Source organism: Chelonia mydas, chromosome 3 (genome assembly GCF_015237465.2).
Source record: "Chelonia mydas isolate rCheMyd1 chromosome 3, rCheMyd1.pri.v2, whole genome shotgun sequence".
In the NCBI taxonomy this organism is placed as follows: Eukaryota; Metazoa; Chordata; order Testudines; family Cheloniidae; genus Chelonia; species Chelonia mydas.
The window spans coordinates 81,401,628-81,424,094 of NC_057851.1; the positions used below are offsets into that span (position 1 = coordinate 81,401,628).

At 41.4% G+C, this 22,467-nt stretch overlaps 1 long non-coding RNA gene across 1 annotated transcript; it reads left to right on the forward strand.

Annotated features, from left to right (window-relative positions):
- The first annotated feature begins 1,959 nt into the window (after positions 1-1,959).
- Positions 1,960-18,886, forward strand: LOC122465027. Its single transcript, XR_006289548.1, has 3 exons — positions 1,960-2,001; positions 13,692-13,811; positions 17,374-18,886. It is a non-coding gene; the product is annotated as an uncharacterized LOC122465027 (long non-coding RNA).
- Positions 18,887-22,467: the final 3,581 nt, after the last annotated feature.

Here is a 22,467-nt window from a genome sequence, read left to right on the forward strand (position 1 = left end):
CTGATGGAAATGGTGGCACCTTGTGGGGTTAGGTGGCAGCTGAGCTGTGGTTTTGAAACTGTCAGTGGCTCCTCTGTGATGGCCACTGTCTGCCTGTTTAAGGGCCTAAATCCCTTAAAAATCTGGCCCTAGATCCCGAGGGTTCAGATTGTGTTCTCACTTGTCTGGCTGGTTTGTACAACAATTAATTTATGAAAATCAGACTGAGATTAGGAGTGCAAAATAAACGTCACATATAAAATGCAATGCAACTAACACTGTCATGAAGACACAAAAGGAGAATATAGTCACCATTTTTTTGGAATGAAATGATGGATCAGAGTTTCACCAGCATGAAAGTGAAGGATTACACTGTGACAATCAAATATATGAGGAAGCATGTAAATACATAATGAAACTGGGCACTAACTGTACAGTACATGTACAATAAGTCCTATGGTGATCACAAAAAGGGACATACTGGTATCTTTTGAATAAAGATGACTGGAAGCAGGACATAGCTACCCCTGAAGGACCATCATGTAAAGTGCTGTCTGCAGTATTAGAGAGTGATTCATGGGTTCACAGTAAGATAATCAGCTCTAATAGAGGTGAATGTATGACCGGAATCAGCATTTAATACTTTTATTCAGCATCTTCTGAACAGAACTGTCTTCTTGTTGCAATTTTTGCACAGTACTGGAAATAATAACCTTTACTTTAGTGCTTATATTTAGCCAGATCAACACTGTGTGTTCCACAGTTAGGCTTTGAAAGGGATATTCAATGTTGGATGATAATTTGCTAGGCCACCAGGATGAAGAGTAAAGTCTTGAGGATAGGCATTACCGCAGCTGTTTTAAAAGTGACCTGTAAATAATTTTTGAAGACCCAACAAGTTTCCCTGTCTGTGCTGGATGTTTCAAAATAACCATGTTAAGTGAGAGTGTCACAGAGTGGTCCAGTTGGAACACTCTCTTGTGGCAGGCTACAACACAAGTGCATCTGCCTCAGTTTCCCCCTCAGGTAACCCAAGGATTCCACTTCAATAATACCCTTCCTTAGGGCCAATGTATTAGCAAAACCATACTGCAAATCAGTCCATAACAAAAGTCCCCCATGTTGTCCATTGTCACCCCAGTGCATGTAGTCCTTAAAACCCCATGACATGATGCCCACACATATCATATGCCAACATTTTCCACCACACCTAGGATCTTTGTCCGTCCTCTTCTGTCCCTCTGCCAGGTCAGCCATCCCTGCCCTTCCAGCTAGAGTGGAACCTTCCTCTCCCCAGTAAGGATCCCCACAGACTCTCTACTAAGAGATCAGCCTCATCACTGATTCTCTTAGTCCAGCTCTGCAGTGCGGGGATGTTGGTAGGTAAGCCCCTCCACTCTTCCCTTGCCTTGGCTTAGGCTGACCAGCTTAGAGAGAACAGGCAACTCCCTCTAATCCTCCTGCCTTCAGCCCTCTCCAGTCCTCTTGCCCTGGCTTTGTGACTTGGAAAGGAGCTGGAACTCTGAGAAAGGAGCCATATGGTGATGATCTGCTGGCACAGTGGTTCTCATCAGTGGACTTTCTTCAGGTACAGAAAGAGACTGGTCAAAGGCTGGAGTGGCCTGTATGAGATTGTGGCCTCCTCTCCCCTAAGTGATTGTCTGGTTTTACCCACTGTGACAGACCCAGACCAGTGGGGTACAGGAGTCTGGTAGAAGGCAAATATACTGGCCACTGGATTAATAGTTTTCTGTTCCCTGAGTGACCAGAGCAGGGGCTGCCCTAGAGCAATCAGGAACCTGCTAAAACCACTTAAGACAGGCAAGCTAATCAAGACACCTGGAGCCAATTAAGCACTTTCTAGAATCAATTATGGCAGGCAGGCTAATCAGGACACCTGGTTTAAAAAGGACTTCCCATCAGTTAGTAGGGGGCACGTGTAAGGACCTGGGAGTGAGAGGATGAGCTGCTGGAGGACTGAGGAGTACAAGCATTATTAGATGTTAGGAGGAAGGTCCTGTGGTGAGGATAAAGAAGGTGTTGGGAGGAGGCCATGGGGAAGTAGCCCAGGGAGTTGTAGCTGTCACGCAGCTATTCTAGGAGGCACTCTAGACAGCTGCAATCCACAGGGCCCTGGGCTGGAACCCGGAGTAGAGGGCGGGCCCGGGTTCCCCCCAAATCCTCCCAACTCCTGATCAGACACAGGAGGAGTTGATCTGGACAGTGGGTTCCACCAGAGGGGAGGTCTCTGGGCTGTTCCCTGACCTACATGGTGGATCAGAAGACACTGTGGGGGTTCCTTTTCTCTTTTTCCCCATGCTGGCCAGTGATGAGGTTATCTGAGTGAACGGCAGATTTGAGCCACAAAAGTGGCCAAACTGAGGGCTGCCGTGAATCTCTGAGGTGAGAAAATCCGCCAATAAGTACAGGACCCACCAAGGTAGAGGAGGAACTTTGTCACACCACATAGTTGTTATGGGAGCATTTAGTGCATTTATTTAAATGTCTTGTTGACCTGAATTGCAGGGCTTCTCTGTCTTACCCTCGATTCATCTTGTTTGTAAACTTCGCTTACTTAATCTTGCAATACGTCTCTCCGAGGTCTTCAGTCAAATCAGGTATGAAGGCTAACTTGGAGGCATGTAACTTGGTCCAGTCTCGTTCAGATTGGGTTATCCTTAATGAGTGTCAGTTTTGGAAACGTCACATTTAAATCAGCAATTTTGAGTATTCAGTGTTTGCATACAAGTCTGTGAATCCCTCTCCCCTCCAAAAATACCAAAAATCTCAATACATGAGATCACTTTTGAGGAAGCTGGCATGGTCTTACCTGAGTAAACAGGTCTTGAGATGACACTGTCACCAGTTTTTGGAAAGTTCAATATAAAAATCCTATAAAAATTGCTGATTGAAAAAAGAACCCTAGCAACAGTCACTCAATATTCTTTCATCAGCAAAATTAAAAATAAATACAACTTCATTTTCAGTTTCATCACCTCCAGTTCCTTCTTAGGAACAAGGCATTTACAGACCAGTCAGCTTAACTTCTGTGCCTGGAAAGATAATGCAGCAAATAATTAAGCAATCAGTTTGCAAGCATCCATAAGATAAAGTGATAAGTAACAGTCAGCATGGATTTGTCAAGAACAAATCATGTCAAACCAACCTGATAGTTTTCTTTGACAGGGTAACAAGCCTTGTGGGTGGGGCAAGCGGTAGAGGTGGTATATCTTGACTTTAGTAAAGCTTTTGATACTGTCTTGCATGACCTCATAAACAACCTAGGGAAATGCAACTTAGATGGAGCTACTATAAGGTGGGTGCATAACTGGTTGGAAAACCATTCCCAGAAAGTAGTTATCAGTGGTTCACAGTCATGCTGGAAGGGCATAATGAGTGGGGGCCCGCAGGTATCCGTTCTGGGTCCGGTTCTGTTCAATATCTTAATCAATTATTTAGATAATGGCATAGAGAGTACACTTATAAAGTCTGTGGACAATACCAAGCTGGGAGGGGTTGCAAGTGCTTTGGGGATAGGATTATAATTCAAAATGATCTGGACAAACTGGAGAAATGGTCTGAAGTAAATAGGATGAAATTCAGTACGGACAAATGCAAAGTACTCCACTTAGGAAGGAACAATCAATTGCATACATACAAAATGGGAAATGACTGCCTAGGAAGGAGTACTGCGGAAAGGGATCTGGGGGTCATAGTGGATCACAAGCTAAATAAGAGTAAACAGTGTAACACTGTTGCAAAAAAAGCAAACATCATTCTGGGATGTATTTGCAGGTGTGTTGTAAGCAAGAGACGAGAAATAATTCTTCCGCTCTGCTCGGCACTGATTAGGCCTCAGCTGGAGAATTGTGTCCAGTTCTGGGTGCCGCATTCAGGAAAGATGTGGGCAAATTGGAGAAGAGCAGCAAAAATGATTAAAGGTCTAGAAAACATGACCTATAAGGGAAGATTGAAAAAACTGGGTTTGTTTAGTCTGGAAAAGAAGACCGAGAGGGGACATAACAGTTTTCAAGTACATAAAAGATTGTTACAAGGAGCAGAGAGAAAAATTGTTGTTCTTAACCTCTGAAGATAGGACAAGAAGCAATGGGCTTAAATTGCAGCAAGGGAGGTTTAGGTTGGACATTAGGAAAAACTTCCTAACAGTTAGGGCGGTTAAGCACTGGAATAAACTGCCTAGGGAGGATGTGGAATCTCCATCATTGGAGATTTTTAAGAGCAGGTTAAACAAACACCTCTCAGGAGTGGTCTAGATAATACTTAGTCCTGCCACGAGTGCTGGAGACTGGGCTAAATGACCTCTCAAGGTCCCTTTCAGTCCTATGATTCTATGATTTGCAGTAATGTTTCTGTTTTGGGATTGGGCTGTAAGTCAAATTATCTTCTGCAATCTTCATCTTGATAAAAGAAAGTTATTTTAAAGATCATGATGAAACGCATTTCAGACTATTTGTATTTATTAATAAAAATTATTAAACTTTATATAGGATATGTATTTCTACATAAACTATTCCTTTCCCTAATGTCTTAACTACTTAGAGAGCACATAAACTTTCTGTGTGATGCCAAGGAAGATCTCATCTCTCTCCCTTACTTGCAGCCATTAAAACAATTTCAGTCCTGTGGCACAGAGGGACAGTGAGCCAGCTGATGATTCCCCTCTCCTACCCCTATTTAAGGGTCATAGTTAGGAAGACAAGAGTGCAGTTTGGAGCACTTCTGATCTGTGGTAATCTCCAGTTGCTCAAAAGGCCCTGGGAGGGAGGGGAGATGGGGCTATTGGCAGCTTATATCGTTTAGATTAGTCAAGTGGCTGCTCCAAACTATGCCAGGACCAAAGAGCCGGGAGCCACTTCCTGGTGTTCTTCCCCGCCCCCACCCTTCAGCGGTATACAATGTATATTGAGCACAGCTGAGAATCTGGCCCAAAGTGTCTCATGGAAGTCATCCCGCATTTATGACAAAGAGTTCAAATGGATTTCCATGTCCAATGCAAAGACATATAGCACATCTCTTGTCATGTGTAGGGGATACACAGCTCATGAACATTTCTCCCTGAGGAAATTTCAAATGCTTTTTACCGTCAAAATGGATGGGATCTAGGTCAATTTGTAATTTTTCATAATTGTGCTTCTTAATTTTACATATTTGCATTAATAGACTGTTGATTAGCATATTTTAGAAATTCAAATACATGACTATAACCTAATCAGAACTCTGGAAATGGATGTCCTTTTAATCTTCTTTAATTGGTCAGTGGTTGTAAAGTGCTTTGAACATACAATATAAGTATTAAGTATCGTTGTCATTCATCTCTTAGGTTTAATTCTTTCTGCACCCAAAACCTAGCATGTTGTTGTCCTTCAATATCTGTGGATCATACAAACTGTTTATCCATATATGTTTTGTAAAATAAAAGTAAACATAAAAATAAAGAGATTGGGGGTTTTCCGAGCAAAATGGCTGTGATCAGAGGAAATTCTATTTTGCTGTGTGATGCCATGAATAAATGATAGACTGTGATTATCAGTACTGAGTACAAGTTAAATCTGACCTGTGCTCCTCACTATCTGGACATGTGTTTAGATGGGGTTAGAGGTTCATGATGGAATTATGATGTTTTTGCCAATGGAATTATGTTTCTGCTACACAGGAGGAGACGGTAAAAGTATTTTCCTAAAGACTTTTCACAAGTCAGCACCATTTTAGTTGGGAGAAATCCCTTTGAAGTCCGTGGTAATTTGACCATTGACTTCAATGAGTCAGGATTTCATTTAACTTTTGTGGAACAGACTATGAATATAACTATAAACAATGGCTATCTGATTTTTGTTATGATAATTGTAAGCTCTTAGCTTGTGCCTATGTTATTGTGACTCGTATTCCCATACCAGGGGACATGATTATTTTGATATGCACCCCAACAGTAGATGGATAATCGTCCCTGTCACTTTGTCACTAGAGGGGGAGAGACTTTACTACAACAAATGCAGAGCAGTGAATTACTTTATGCAATTTGGACTCGTGGAACTATGACCCTCTTTAATTACATGGAGGGAATGGAAATTGAATGTTTAGCCTAACAAAAAAGAAGTTTGAGAGGAGACTTGATGATAGTGTATAAGTACCTTCATGGGGAGAAAATACAGATTACTAAAGGGCTCTTTAATCTAGCGGAGAACTGCATAATAGGAACCACTGGATGGGAGATGAAGCTAAACAAATTAAAATTAGAAATTAGACCCACATTTTTAACAGTGAGGGCAATTAACCACCAAACTAAACTTCCAAGAAAACTGGTAAATTTTCCATCTCTTGATGTCATATGAAGACAGGATGCCTTTCTGGAAAGTATGATTTTGTGAAACACAAGTTATTGGGTTTAGTAGAGGGGTAAACTGAATAAAATATATTTTATATGGTAGAAGTTTTAGTGACCCATATGGTTTCTCTTTCTGTATCTGGATGATTTGGGAGCATGGATAAATGTAAATTAGTTAAATCTCATTTATTGATCCTATAGTAGCAGTGACCAGGACTGACTGCTTTTTTCACCTGTGTCTGGTCAAGAATTTGCAACTATTTCTTTCAGATACATACAGCTCATGCTACCCTAATCTATTTTTTTACCACAGCAAGACTAGATTAATGCAATGTGGATACAGACATACTTAAATCCATTCAGAAGTTGGAGATAAATAGCCACATGCTGCACTGTTTGCTTGATTTTTTTTTTTTTTTTAAGCAATGCATCTTGCCAGGAGCACATGACATCAGGTCTCCATGATTTGCATAGCCTGCCAGCTGGTTTCTGGGAGAAGGTTGATTCCAGGAGTGGGCAAACTTTTTGGTCTGAGGGCCACATCTTGCTATGGAAATTGTATGGCGGACCATGAATGCTCACAAAATTAACAATTCATGTTCAAACAGGGACAACACAAGTTTGTTTCAAAACCAACACTATTAAAATGATTCTGTTGAACCGTGCACTGTTAGAAAATTACATTACTGAGCTGTTTGTTGATTTTACCACACAATTTTGCTCCTGTCTGAACACAAATTGTATGTTGGCTAAAACTCTTCAGTGTACTGCACTACGTAAAAGTTCAATCTGTAATTAGCTTTGTTAAATCATCAGTGTTTCCCATTTGACCGTGGCAATATCCAAAATATATTCAAACTATTTTAGCTTCAAAGCAAACCATAATTAAGCAATGTTGTTGTTAATCAATTTAACTCTGAAGAAGAGATATTCAAATAAACTTTTAATCTGTCCCTCGAGCTCATTGCCCCACTCTGGTTCTTTGGCTGGGGAGTGGGGTCGGGGGCTTGCCCCACTCCGCCAGCCTGGCACTCCTGCTGGGGAGTGGGAGTGGGGCGTGGGAACTTGCCGGAGTGGGGAAAACCCCTGACCCCACTCCCCAGCCAGAGCAGGGCAATGGAGCTCAAGGGCCGGATTAAAAACTGACAGGCTGGACGCAGCCCGTAGTTTGCCCACCCATTTTAATCTATAAAGCCCTAAATGACTTGCTGTCTATGTGAGAGACAGCTTTTCACCTGTGCCATGTTGCTATAGTTATCAGTAGAGGTACTTGAGTTGGTGCCACATAAGTTTATAAAAGAGGGGGTTACTCCGTGAGCTCCCCATAACTTTGAAAATCATTTCCCTCAACCTTGGCTGAAATTGCCTGGATTTCTTGACTTTCAGGGCTTATGACAAAGCCTTCCTTTCTGGGTAGTGTTCAGGGGGTTGAGGTCTGAGAATGTGGAGAGTTTCAGTGAGTTTTGAGATTTCTGCTGGTGTTGGGCACAATGGGATGGGGGTGTCTTTGTTTTGTTTTGTTTTGCTGACAGGGTGTTTTGATGTTGTGAGGGATTGGATGCAAGTCTGTAATTGGTTTTGGTGATGCTGTAGATGTGATGGTAATGAAAAGTCAGGGTGCCTTAAGCCTTTAGATATCTTTTACTTGTTTCCAATGAAATAAATTAAATATAGAACACATATTTACATGCATCTTTTTCCTTTCCTTTTTTATTTTCTGTCAAAGCCCAATATTATTGACACTCATTATCTTCTGACCATGTGACACAATCTGAAATGCCATGTCACGTTGGCCCTCTTTCCACAGGCCGTCAGCACACAGGAAATGGCACAGAATGGATGTAAATGTAAAGCACTGTCTCTGTCCACTGGCATAGGATTTTTAATTTTATGCATCATCACTTTCAGCTTGCTGCAGAGATTCTGAGGAAAAAATGCATAACATTTTCCTGCATTCACATTAACACAGAGAGGTTAATTCACCACAAACATAGCCTGTCATTGCCATAGTCTATATTTTCTTTCTTGTTCTATACCCTACCTTCCTAGATCACTGCCACAGGCTCCTAGTCTCATGTATAGTTCAGCCTCAATGTCAAACATTCTCTGTCTATTTTAGATATCTATGGGCATCAATCACTGTAGCATCTAGGCAGCAAGATAATGAAAATAGAACGTAAGTGTTACCATGGTAGGTACTTTTCTTACAGGCTGTTGCAGTCTTGGAGTATTAACAGAAGAGAGAGAGGCATGATATTTCTGCTGCTAGCATAGTGTGTGTAATATTGCAGGGCTACTATCCAGTAAAAGAACAATTGATGTAGAGCAGCTTCAATCCTGAATGAATCGTAACCTGAGAAAATGGGTGATATTAATCTTCAATAGTTTCAGTCTGTGCTTGCTTCCTGGATCTGCAATCCCAGACTGATGTTGCACCAATTCTAATGCATCAGACAACATGGAGAGTAGCAGTAGGATTTCTCATGTTCAGCCTAAAAAGTGCTACCAGTGTTAGATGTCACATACTGGGAATGCTGCAAGTGTTACTGTAGAATTACTGTCTATCTAACTGCATTTATATCGCCCCGTCATCATTTTATGCTAGCACCTGCCAAATATTTAAAAATAGAAATAACAATAACAATCTTGCATCCTTCCCATCATGTATGAAGCTTGACTAGTTTATAGAGGGTGGAAGTAAGCTTGTGTGTGTGAGTGAATGGGGGTGTAGTGTGTCTATGTGCATGTTTACAAGCGAGGAACTTAATAAGGAAAGCTAAGTGGAAAAATGAGTTTTGCATTTAATTCTGAAAATGCTGAGGTCCATAGTCTGTTGGAAGAGTGAGTTCCAGAGGCGGAATCCAGCTGTCATGGGAGTGCTGACTCCTGTTATTGGTCAGCAGTTTCAGTTTTCCAGTGGTATGTAGTGGCTGTGTATAGCATGTTGAAGCAATGTCTTGGGTAGCTGGATCTAATCCCATGGAAAGCTTTGAATATTTGGACAGAGATTTGAACTGATTTCTGCATTCAACCAGAGGCAGTACAGAGCGGAGTACAGGACAGATGTGTTCTTGGCAACTTGTGTGGCTAAGTAGAAAGAGAGAGATATAGAGTACAGAAAACAGGAGCAATTAGAGACAAGGAGGGAGTGAGAGAGAGAGAAATCTACCCCACCAGAAACAGTGTTGTTGTTTTTTTTTTGTCAGACAAGAAACACTGCCTCCAGAAAATCCAATTCAGATACTAGGACATGGCAGAAATCATAGGGGAGTGTGAACTAGCTCATGGGTAGTAACAAAAAATTGAGGACATGACTCTTTCTCCCCCCAGCCCTTATTTGACCCCAGGTCAGGTTTGGAGTTTTTTGTCATTCCTGAGACATGGCCCCACTCTGATACATTTCAGAAATACATCTGCTATTGAACGCTCAATCTTTCTTCCTCCTCAGAACAAATTGTTACAAAGCCAAGAGCACTTGTAGAGATAACAGAAATAAAGAACTTCGCTGCAGGTGTTATGTATAGAGACGGTGAGTGCTGCGGTACTAACTGTCCCTTCCTAGCTCAGGCTAAACTAATATCTAAGTGATTTAATTAAACAGACAAATGAGAGAGAATACTTAACTTATTGACGAGAAGGAGGAGAATCTGTGTCAGTGGACTTTTCTCTCTCTAGCTCTCTCCACAGTCTGTGCAAAACCCACTGTAATTGATTCCATTCCGCCAATAAATCTGCTGAAGATTAGCTAGGAAAGTAAAAGAAAAACATCTGTTTAGTAGACATGCACAGCTGTATTTATGGCACTGCTGATCCATCTATGTTCAAATTGCATACTGCTGTTACTTTATTTGGTGTAAGCTAACAGAGGAGAGAGTCCCTGTCACAACCAGGAAACAAACAGCCTGTCCTTTCCCTCACATTTGTCTTTATCTCCCATCCTCTTCTTTTTATAATAGTTTCCCCCACTTGTCACTAAACAAATCTTTTTTTTTCTTTTTTTTCTTTTTTTTAATGAAAACGAGATTGCTCAGCAGGGCATTTCTCAAACTCTCCCATTTCTGTTCAGGATGATAAAAGATGGTTCCCGATGCTGCAGAATGGGAAAATATAATGAATTCAGACTGTTAGAAAACATTACAGCCCCCACGAGCAATGGAGGCACCATATGGACAACACTATTTGACTAGGCACAATTATGAGCTTAAAAGAGAGAGTAGAGAGTTACAATAACAGAATTAATTTTTTTACCAACTCTAGTATATTTATAGATATGCATTATATGAAAAAATAATATTTGAACTTCTGAATGCTTATATTTGTAGCAACTTTTTCAGGTAACCAGGAAAACAGCAGTACACAAATAACAATACTAGAATAAAATTCTTTGCTGTAGATTGATTTTGTACTCTGTATTAATCAACTACTCCTGAGGGAATTCTGCACCAAAACATTATAAATTCTATTCACAATATTTTAAAATTCTGCAGATTTTATTTGTGAAAATAACATAAATACACAACAATATAATCACACTATTTTCAATTATTTGCAGAGAATTATTTTGAAATAAAGTACCAAAATAATTGAAAATGGTATGATTATATTGTTAGTGTTACTGTGTCGTTTTCACAAATAAAATCTGCAGAATTTTTAATTTTTTGGTACAGAATTCACCTCAAGAGTACCAGGGTTCTGGCACAATCTGGGTGTGGGCATCTTGGTGGGAGAGATCTGGATGCACAGGGGCTCATTGGGGAGTTCTGGGTGCAGGAAGACTGGGACTCTGCAGGGGAGTCCAGGTGAAGGTGGTTGGGGCTCAGTGGGGTGGGGGTCTGGGTGTGCAGGGCTCCCGATGCAGGGAGTGAGGCTTTGGGGGTGGGGAGTTGCATGAAGGGAGTCAGTGGGAGGGGGGTTCTGGGTCCCGATTCCCCGTGGCTGAGGAGCGATGAGGCCAGGAAGTGGAGGGAGCTGATCCCCCTGTCCACCCAACCCCTGTGCATCTGGACCCCCCCCCTTCACCCAAACTCTCCTGCCAAGCCTTACCCCTCCCTGCACCTGGAACCCCCACTCCACTTTTTCCAGAGGTGAAAGTAAGCCGGTCCGGTCCGGTGCAAGAGCCGGTACGCCATGCCGAACCAGACCAGCTTCCCCAGGCCAGCGATTTAAAGGGCCCGGGGCTCCCTGCAGCAGCTGGATCCCTGGGCCCTTTAAATTGCTGACCGAGTCCCACTGCTGGAGCCCTTGGGTAGTGGCGGCAGGGCGCCAGTGGTGATTTAAAGGGCCAGGGGCTCCCGGTCACTGCTACCAAAGTGGAGCCCTGGGCCCTTTAAATCGCCCCTGAGTCCTGGGGCTCCCAGCTGCCTCTGCAACTGGCAGCTCTGGGGGTGATTTAAAGGCCCCGGGGCTCCCAGCTGCTGCTACTGTAGCTGGAGCCCCGGGGCCTTTAAATCTTGATTTAAAGGGCCTGGGAATTTAAAGGTCACGCCCCTTCCGGTTGAGGCCATGCCCCCTGCTCAGGACTCCAGCGTAAGTCCTTTCACCTCGGGCCTCATCCCCTGCACTCAGACACACACACCACGTCCGAACTGCCCCTAGGCAGTGCAGAGATTCCTGCAGCAGGGAGAGGTTTCTTGGGGTTGATCTGACACAGCCCCGGCTGCTCCATACAGGGGAGGGGGAACTCTGTCTCTGTCTCCATCGTTGTCTTCCTCCTTCCCCCCTCCCCCCACCGCCAGGACTAACTTCCCTGGGTGGCCAGGGGATCCCCAGACCCTCCTTCCCTACCTCCCTTGCAGTGACTTATCTCTCCCCGGCTGCTCTGGATGCCCAAACAGAGGTGCCCGCACTGCCAGGGAGGGGTAAGTGAGCATTGGTGTAGCTTCTTTTTGCTTTTGGCCACAGAAACCATTTTTCTGTGGGAAAGCAAAGAGAATCTGCAGGGGGGGGACATGTTTCCGTGCACACACAGTTGCACAGGATTCCCCCAGGAGTAAATCAATGAAAACATAACTAAATGGCCACATTTTTAAAAATGAGCTCTACTTCTATATTTACATTAAAAAAAATATGCTCAAAACCTGTATCTGTGTGCGCAAACTGGTAATTGTGCACTTAACAGGGGTGTAAAATATATGGTCGGCAGGCTGTATTAGCCTACATGATGTATTTATGCAGCCCCCAGGACACATTCAGACACCTCAGCTTTCACTTAAAAAAAACAAACAAAAAAAAAGAAACAAAAAAACCCACAAACGTTAGCCCTCAAGCCTGCAGAGGAAGCCTTCCAAAGGAGACTCGTGTGTAACCAATGCAGTGATGTCAGCCTGAAACAGTGGCTCGGAGGTGTGAACTCCCCTGCCCCTATTAATCCAATTGGAGTGTCAACTCTGAAGCCCAATAATGACATTTCAGGGTCAACACTAACTATTTAATCATTGGGCATTTCAGTGGATGGAATGTGGATGGGGTGGGAGTGACGCTTACTGGGTGGGAACTTGGCCTTCCCCTCCCAATGAGTGTGACGCCTCTGGCATGTAACTGCTACGGTGGGGTGAAACTACGTTTTTTGGTCTGAATGCTTCCAGCAAACCAAACCCAGTGGGCTTAGTTCTCTGGGATTGCATAGGAAACGGCAGGCAAACATCACAATGAGCTTTGCTAAATTTCTCAGGTTTCTTTTGCCAAATGTCACCAAAGCATGCATTGGGCTCCACTTACCCATTATCTAGTGTAGTCTTCTGGGGGCAGGTTGAACATTTACTCCTCCCGCAAGTCTTCAGGAGGCAGCCATCTGTGTACCCTCCTGGATCTTTACAGCTAGCTGGCACACTGCTTCCTATTTCTCCTCCTTTGGTGATGCATTAATGTACTCCTGCCCCCTGACTTCCCCAAAATTCCCTACTACGGAGCTTTAGAAGCTAGATGGCCTATCCACGCCTTCCAACAGTATGCAGCATTAGGAACCTAAAAGCTCCTCTTAGTCTCATTACATCACGGCACCAGCCCCTTTCTTCATTTTGAGGTACTGTGCTATTGACAGACTTCTAGTATGGAGAGTCCCTCCACTACTGTGGCATATCTTGGGGTCTCTTAGCTGTAGTATGATACATATAGCTGCATACTGCCACTGAGACAGTATATGGTCCCATCCATTTTAGTGGCAGCGTTAGGAAAGTTTTGCACTTACATATAAAATTTGGACAAGCAGATTTTGAGTCCAGCAGAAAATTTACCCTAAGGGTGTGACATAAAGGATGACAGAACAAAGGGTGACACATAAAGGCCTTAAAAACACAACAGGACTTGTTAAGGAGCCCTCTGTTCTCTATGATTGCTGGAGTATGACTCTTGTTTTTGTTCTTTTCCACAGGCTCTTGCTGTTCTTATAGTGTCATTTTGTTCAAGATAATCTCCTTCTGTTTGTCCCAACCAGTCCCTGTATTCTGTGCAGGCCCTGAATTAAACAATCTCCCATTGCAGTTTGATCAAGGTAATAAACCTTTGCTTCTGGACAAAACTCCATCTGGCTTTGGACATGTAGAAGAACTGTAAGAGCATATAAACTTCTTGCTGATCAAAAATTGATAGAGGCTTATAATTTTGAAATGAAGATCTCCTGCCTCTAGTCAGGCATCAAATAATTCAGCCTGAATCTTTTTAGATATTTTCAAATAAATTTAGATCAGCTTTTTTACTTTGAGGGTGCAAAATAATTTAGAAGTTTCTATTTTGAATGATCTATTGACTTCTTTCAATTAAAAATGGAGTTCAGTGAACTCTTCAAAATAAGTATTTACAGGCATTTACTTAATAAATATGGATTAATCCATAGTCATGTTTTAAACTACAAAAAGGCTAAATGGGTTGCTCCTTTCAGTGGGCATATTAGAAATAACTTTTTCATAAGGGCTTTGGCTACCTCCTATGAATTCACAATATGCTATTCATGTTGTTAATAATAATATACAGGGTACACAGTGTAAACAATTCTTAAGTCTTTCACAAATATATAGTGTATGCTGTGACTATATGGAGAATAATAAACAACTTTGCCAAATTTTAAGGAAATCTCTGGATCATGTTTGACTAAGCTTAGATTGCCCAAAACACAACAGCTCTTTATATCTTAGTTGTTTCATTTTCTAAATTTCAATAGCACTAGAATAAAATAGATAAGAATATAACGTTCGGCCAAGGAATTCAGAACCAAACCTGAAATATCATTGTTAATCCCTTCCTCTGTGCCAAGGGGTACAGGTCTCACCAGACCAGGGTTTTCTCATGTCTAATGTGCTGCGAGACCTTGGCACAGCATGGTGGGGAAAAAGAATAGTGTTGCTTCTTTAACTCTAAATGTTCTTGATTTTGAGGATCCAAGTCGAATCCATGACCTCAATATACTATGCTTCTGGTGGCTTTGTTCGTGCATGCTAGTTGCAATCCTAATGATCCTAATACATCTGATTGAATTCTTGTAGGGATTTTGCTGAGGAAAAAGAACTGTTTATTTTATTTATGCATATATAAAATATGCATCAGCAATATAGTAAAATTAATTCCCCTTGTTGCTATGGAACACAAGTTTACTATCTACTCCCTCAAACTGATACAATAGAGTAAGGTTAAAATACTTACTTTTAAACAGATGCATTTGCATCTCATCTGTACAAGGCATACTGTGGAAAAATAATACTGCAGAGTATGGAGGACACTGGTTTAAATCAGGATTTGAAGATCTTTTTCTGACTTGTAAACTAATCAATATTCACATTCTAATATTAGAAGCTCCTACAGAACATGCAAACTTGCACCTTGGGCTTGTTTCCTAGGTGATCAAAGATTGGTTAGCTTAGTGACAGTAATTTAATGTGAGGAATGTGCCCTTTGAACACATCTTGATGATAATGATTCGTCAAACACCTGCGCAGCAGTAGTTCACAGAACCGCTGAAAATCCCAAAGTAAAATTTATTTTATGCTAGATGACAATTAACTCTATGGTTTTGTTTTTCATAGGATCACAGAAGTGTAAGGCTACAGGGGACCTATGGAGGTCATCTAATCCAACCTCCTGAGCTGAGGAAGGACCAGCTATCCCCTAAACCATTCCTGACTCGTTTTTGTCCCACCTGTTCTTAAAAACCTTCAGTGATGGAGATTCCACAATCTCCCTTGGAAACCTATTCTAGTGCTTAACTATCCTTATAGTTGGAAAGTTTTTCCTAATGTCTAACCTAAATTTCCCTTGCTGCAGATATTTTATAACAGTCCTTAACATATTTGAAGACTGTTAGTATCTCTCCCTTCGGGCTTCTTTTCTCAAGACTCAGCATGCCCTTTTTTTTACTTTTCCTCCTAGGTCAGGTTTTCTAAACCTTTCATTATTTTTGTTGCTCTCCTCCAGGCTCTCTCCAGTTTGTTCACATCTTTCTTATAGTGCAGTGCCTCGAACTGGGCACAGTGCTCCAGTTGAGGCCTCATCAGTGACGAGTACAGTGGGGCAATTGTCTCCTGTGCCTGACACATGACACTCCTGTTAATATACCTTGGCATGATATTAGCCTTTTTCACAAGTGCATCACATTGTTGGCTCATATTCAATCTGTGATCCACTATAAACCCCAGATCCTTTTCAGCAGTACTACCGCCTCGCCAGTTATTCCCTATTTTATGGTTGTGCATTTGATGTTTCCCTCCTAGGTGCAGTACTTTGCACTTTTCTTTATTAAATTTCATCTTGTTGATTTCAGACCAAGTCTCCAATTTGTCCAGGTTGTTTTGAATTCTAATCGTGTCTTCCAAAGTGCCTGCAACCCCTTTTCAGCTTGGTGCCCTCTGCAAATTTTATAAGCATACTCTACCTTCCATTATCCAAGTCATTAATGAAAATATTGAATAGTTCCAGACCCAGGACAGACCCCTGCAGGACCCCACTAGATATATCTTCTCAGTTTGATAGTGAACCATTGATGATTATTCTTTGAGTACAATCTTTCAACATGTTATGCACCCACCTTCTATTAATCTCATCTAGACCACATTTCCCTAGTTTTCCTTATGAGAATATCACATGGGAGTGTGTCAAGAGCCTTACTAAAATCAGGATGTATCCTGTCCATGGCCTCCCCCCTATTCACTAGCCCAATAATGCTGTCAAAGAAAGAAAGTGGGATGGTTTGGCATGATTTGTTCTTGACAAATCCTTATTGGTTATTGCTTATTACCCTATTATCCAGTAGGTGCTTACAAATTGATTGTTTCATCATTTGTTTCAGTATCTTTCCAAGTCCTGAAGATAGGCTGACTGGTCTATTATTTCCTGGGTCATCTTTATTCCCCTTTTTAAAGACAGGTACCATGCTTACCCTTCTCTAACCCTCTGAGACCTCACCCATTCTCCATGAGTTCTTGAAGATAATTGCTAACAGTTCCAAGATTGCTTAGACTAGTACCTCGAGTAAGAATTTCATCAGGCCCTAATGCCTTGAATACATCTAATTTATCTAAACATTATTTAATCTACTCTTTCCCTGATCTATCTTGTGTTTCTTAACTCTTATTGTTACCTTTGTGTCCCATATTGTTCCCTAACTCATGTCTCTAGTAGGGGTGGTCAAAGTGCAGACAATGGCCCAATCGCTGATTTACATTATTCTGAAGGCACTGTGGTCTGGTGGATAGGGCACTAAGCTGGGAATCAGGAGACCTAAGTTCTCTAACCATCTCTGCCATTGACCTGCTGTGTGACCTTTGGCAAGTCACTGCATCTCTATGTGGGTAATGGTGTTTATGCTCTTTTGTAAAGCACTTTAGGTCCTATAAATGAAAAGCATTACTTAACAGCAAAGTTGTCTATTAAGATTCTTTTCTCAAGCTCATCATTGTGGTATTTGTGCACCTTCCAATGTAGCTCAAAGCCTGATACTTAATATAGCATTGCTATTCACCATATACAGATAGTGGGCATTGCACCTATATGGCCCCATCTTGATCTGGACAAGGGCCATTCACCTTAAGATGGAAAAAACATGCTGGAACTTGGTGTCTCCACAGGACACAATTCTGTATGAAAGAGGAGAGCAGCTGCAATCTGTTCCAATGAATGCAAATTAGCTTCTGCCCTCCAGCTCCTGGCTCTTTGGAAGAAGACTTCAGTTGGAAAGTTGGACTCCCTTGCCATCTACCCTCTGCTGTGGAAGATTAGCAGAGTAACATCTTTCATTCCTATAGTCACATTAGTACTAAGAAGCCTCTAAAGTACTTCATTCTAGCAGATATGCATATCAGGACCCAAGTTTCTTTTATCTTCCCTTCAATTTCTGTTTCTATTTTGGACACTTTGGCTTGATGCAGCTTACATTCAGAAAATGACTCCATCTGTCCCTCTCATCAGAACCAAATGCTTTTGTTGACATTGGCAATCAAGCTGCATTTGCAGAGCTGAGGCTCAGAACACTGTTACTGTAACTGTTACTGGCTTTAATGTATTTGCTAGGTCATTGCACGTGCTTTGTTCTGAAGTGTTTTTCTGTTTTGCTCTCTCTTTAGCACATGTTTACGAGACAGTATTTAGAGGTTTGTTTTTTTTTAAGCAAATGAGAAATTATAAAAAGTCAAGTGCTCCTCCACAGCTGTGAGCTGAAATAATAAGTTTAGCTGTTCATGCACAGCTATTTATAGCACAATTTCAAGTCAATAGCAAAAATAATTTTAAATTGGCCTACTTGATCCAGTACAAAATGTATTTTTATTCCCTCGAGCCTTATAGTCACATTCTGCCACTGCATGTGGCCTGTGTACCTCAGAATTCCATGTAACTTCCTTAAATAAAGCTTTTCATTGCAAGCTACTCAGGAGTATACTCTGGAGACCTTTCCAGTTATCCAAAGGGTTGGGTACATCATAAAAATGGGGGCTCAGGAATTCGGTGGTATTTATTAAAGTCCAATATTGCAGCTTATGCACCAGATTTTGGATGCAGTGGCACCAGAATGGTCCCATGCACAAAAAAGGGCAGATTTGTTTTGTGTAAACCTCAAAAGAGCCATGATCTGACCAAAAGTTTATTTTATTAACCAAATCTCATTATAATGTCCAAAATTTTGAGGGCCCAAATTAGTGATGACCTTAGCTGGAATAACCTGTGTACTTAGCTGTTAAATAATAATTGTCTGGTTACCTATGCTTTGTAAACCTGCTCTTTTCCACACCTCATAAATGTTATTTAAACATGGCTCACAGTTCTATGTTGACAATGAATGAAGGGCCTCATGTCTGGCTCACTGTTTTATTCTTGTGAAGAAGACCTGTTATCTATCAATTTGGCCTCCGTGTGTTATGTTCTATATACAGAATTCTTGGTGCATGTTTGTGTGGATAGAAATAAGAACTTGTTTTTGTTGCACACAATTCATTAGGTAAAAAGTAGAGGATACTTATTGGCCATATATGAAGTGATTTGGTACTAAGAACTGCTGTATACTGCTCCCTTCCTCTACGTCTCTAACATTCTTCAGCTTGATACTTATGACTGACTCCACCAATTGACTCATTTTCCTTGAGCTTTCAACTCGTGACTCAACCTATAATTTTTAGTTTAAAGTTCTGTGTACTATTGCACTGGTCTAAGTTACTTTGAGTATCCAATTGTTGTCATTATCTCTTACTGCTGTTTGGGAGTCATAGAGAATAATTGCTGTAAGTGACCAGTGATAGAGAATGTAAAAATACCACCATAGTTCATTTCAGTGAAAAGGGCTCTTTGCAGAGCAGTTTCATATGAGTTGGGGCCATTGGCATCTTTCCTCCCTGAACACGACTAACATATTGATCTACATCAGTTCAAACACCTCAGGGCCAGTCACAAATTCTGGACGTTACATCAGATGGGGCTTAATCACCATGTCACATGTTACTTCACTTAATGCTGAATGGTGCTGCCTCCTGGCAGTTCTGGGGCTTAGCTAAATCAGGCTGACACCGCTTCCAGTGGTTGCACCCCATCAGTTTCTCCTCTGTAGCCCCTCTCGTACTGTCAGGAACCACAGTTGTCCTCTTCATGACTCAGCCTTCTGGCCCGGTCACCAGTGTGGTTTCTTTCCCCTTCCAGGGATGGGGGAGATCAAGGTTCCTGTTCTCCAGCAGTCTCTTCCTTCCCTGCCTCACAGTACTGTTCCCACAAGGTCTGGCAGGGGAACCCAGGCCCACCCTCTACCCTGGGTTCCAGCTCAGGGACCCTCTACACAACAGCCCAGGTACATTCCTTGCACCTTGCTGCCTTTCCCTGAGCTGCTTCTATATCTCCTGGCTCTCCCCACTCCTCTGGGATTGCCAGTAGCTTCACTCCCTCCTTCCAGGGAATAAGTTTTGACAGCTTATCTCTGCAGGCCCACCTCCCTTCTCCCAGGGAGTCACTGCAGACTCGTTCCCTGCAGTCCCCTTTACTTTTTTTTTTTTGTAGAAGCCCCCACTGTCTCTCTCACAGGTGAGCTTCTCTCAAATTAGCGGCCTCCAGCCTAAAGCTCACCCATTTGCAGCCTAAGTAACTGATTGGGCTCACCTGGCCCAATTCAGCTCTTGGGGGGGCAGTATGGGGAGCACACCTCATCACACACTGCAATAGCTATTGTCTAATGTAAGTTGTGTTATAGGTTTTGGATGGTTGTATGCAGATTGGAGATAGGGTGACCAAACAGCAAATGTGAAAAATCAGGACGGGGTAATAGGAGCCTATATAAGAAAAAAAACCCAAAATCGGGACTGTCCCTATAAAATCGGGACATCTGGTCACCCTAATTGGAGACGTGCTTTGCTTTCTGACTCCACACGTGTATTGCTCTGACTTTGGACTTTCTCCAGAACACCTGTCTGGCTCCCCTGCTAACTTTAATTACTTGTGGTTTAGCTGTATTTAAGATGAATCCAATTAAACTAGCAAATGCCTTTGCGGCCTTACATATCTCTCTAACTTTAACTATTGTGCCAGCTACATGATCTAGCCAATTATTCACTGTTGGCCTGGACCTACATTGTCAAACAATAACAAATATGTTTATGAAGTTGCTTTAATTTGTTCTCTGAAAAACAGTTACATAAAAGAAGTGCTACCCAGGCAGATTTGTATAGACATATAAAACAATATTCATATTTGTTTGAATCAAATAAGAACTGTACTATAGAGACTATAATAAGCAATAGATTATATTTACCAATAAATGCTACCAATTTAAATCAGGATCCCATTATTTTCAGTGTCTCTGGGTGACCTCTGACTTGATAAACGATATGTTCTAATGAGATACATGCATTCATGTACTTGGGGCTTGATCCAAAGTTCATTCACATCAATGGAAAGGTTCCTATTGACTAAAAAGGGGTTTGGATTAGGCTTTAATCCATTCTGACATTGAAGGTACAGATTCCTAAATCCAATATTGCATCATACAGGTTTTTTCTGTTGACAATGCTATCCCCATAAGTTTTCTTAATGTCCACTTAATATACCTTCCTCTGGGTTATAGGTTGGTTAATGAATCAAACACATGCAGCTAATCTTGCATGTACTTAATATTTTCTGACCAAATTTTACACTTTTCCCCATATTTCCAAACCATGGTCTTGATTCAGCAAAGCACTGAAGCCTGTGTTTAAATCCATTTCTAATTAGCAAAGTACTTAAGAGCTTTCCTAAATAGGTATGGATTTAAGTACATGCTTGGAGTTAATCATATGCTTAAATGGTTTGCTGAATTGCAACCCATATATACAAATTCCGCATCCTCTGTTTTATAATGTTGAAATGCCCATTCCTTTTAATGTACAGCGTGAACAAAATACTCATTTTATTGTAATGCCAGAAAAGAGGGAATGATTTGAACTTTTATAAGTGGTACTAAACCAACCAGTTAAATCTGTCTGCAATTGCTAGAGTTGTCTGTGTGCAATCAAAACTGAATAACACCTATTTTGTTTGATGATTGGTTCATTTCTTACCATTAAAACTAATAGTTTATTTTCAGCCAAGTTGCCAAAAGTTCTGGAAGGTAAATATTATATTAGAAAATAAATGAGTCAAGTGCTCTAATATTCAAAACAACAGTCAGTCTTCATCCAACTAGTAAAAACTGGAATGGCATAATCAGTGATTATATCAACCCACATAAGACCCATGTTCTATGAAGGAGTGCTAGAATATGAACAGAATGCTTTACATTTCACTCTTTGCTTTTGTTTTAATAGTTAAATATTTAACAACAAGCCTGTTTCCCAGTGCAATTTGTGGACCCAGTCTTCACTGGATCTTCCCACAAATCATATGGATTTGTAGGATGGGATTACTGGAACATAGGTAAGGAAAGTGTCATTCAAATTAGAAAGTCCCTACAAAATCCTGATGAAATAATGCTAGATTTACAGCAGTAATGGAATTTGTCAGTGAAGAACCATAAAACAAAAACATACAGTACATCTCCCATTAGATCCTTCCAATAGGTTTAATTCAATAGGAGCGAGAGGTTGGAGGGGAAATGGTGCAGTTAAAACCATTGCAAATTTGAAGAATCATTCACTTATAAATGAAAGAAAGAAAGAAAGAAAGCTCTGTATTTCAATGGTTAAATGATGACTGCTAACTACATTATATGGCCATCTGAATTTAACACCTTATCATCATCATCATCATCATCATCAATGTTCCTATTACGCCTCTGGAATTTAGGGCAGTGACGAAGCTCCTCCACTCCTGTCTGTTTCTGGCAAGACTTTCAATGGTTCCCCAGCTGTGTCCCAGGTTTTTCAGCTCAGCTTCCACAGCTCTTCGCCATGTTGTTTTCAGGCGGCCTCATTTTTGCTTGCCTTCAAGTGTCCATTTTATTGCTACTCTGGTGATGGAATCAGTTTCCATCCGAAGCACATGACCAATACATCTCCAACACATCCTGGCAATGTTGGTGCTCAGATCCTCTTGGCTGCACTGTGTCCATAGATCTTGGTTTTGAGATTGTTCTGGGCCAAAAGATACAGAGGATTTTTCTGAGGTGGGTTGTATGGAATGAAGACAGTTTGCACATGTCAGACTTTCTCATTCCCCAGCATTCTGTACTATTAAGTAATGTTGAAAGTACGCAGCTCTGATAAATCTTGAGTTTG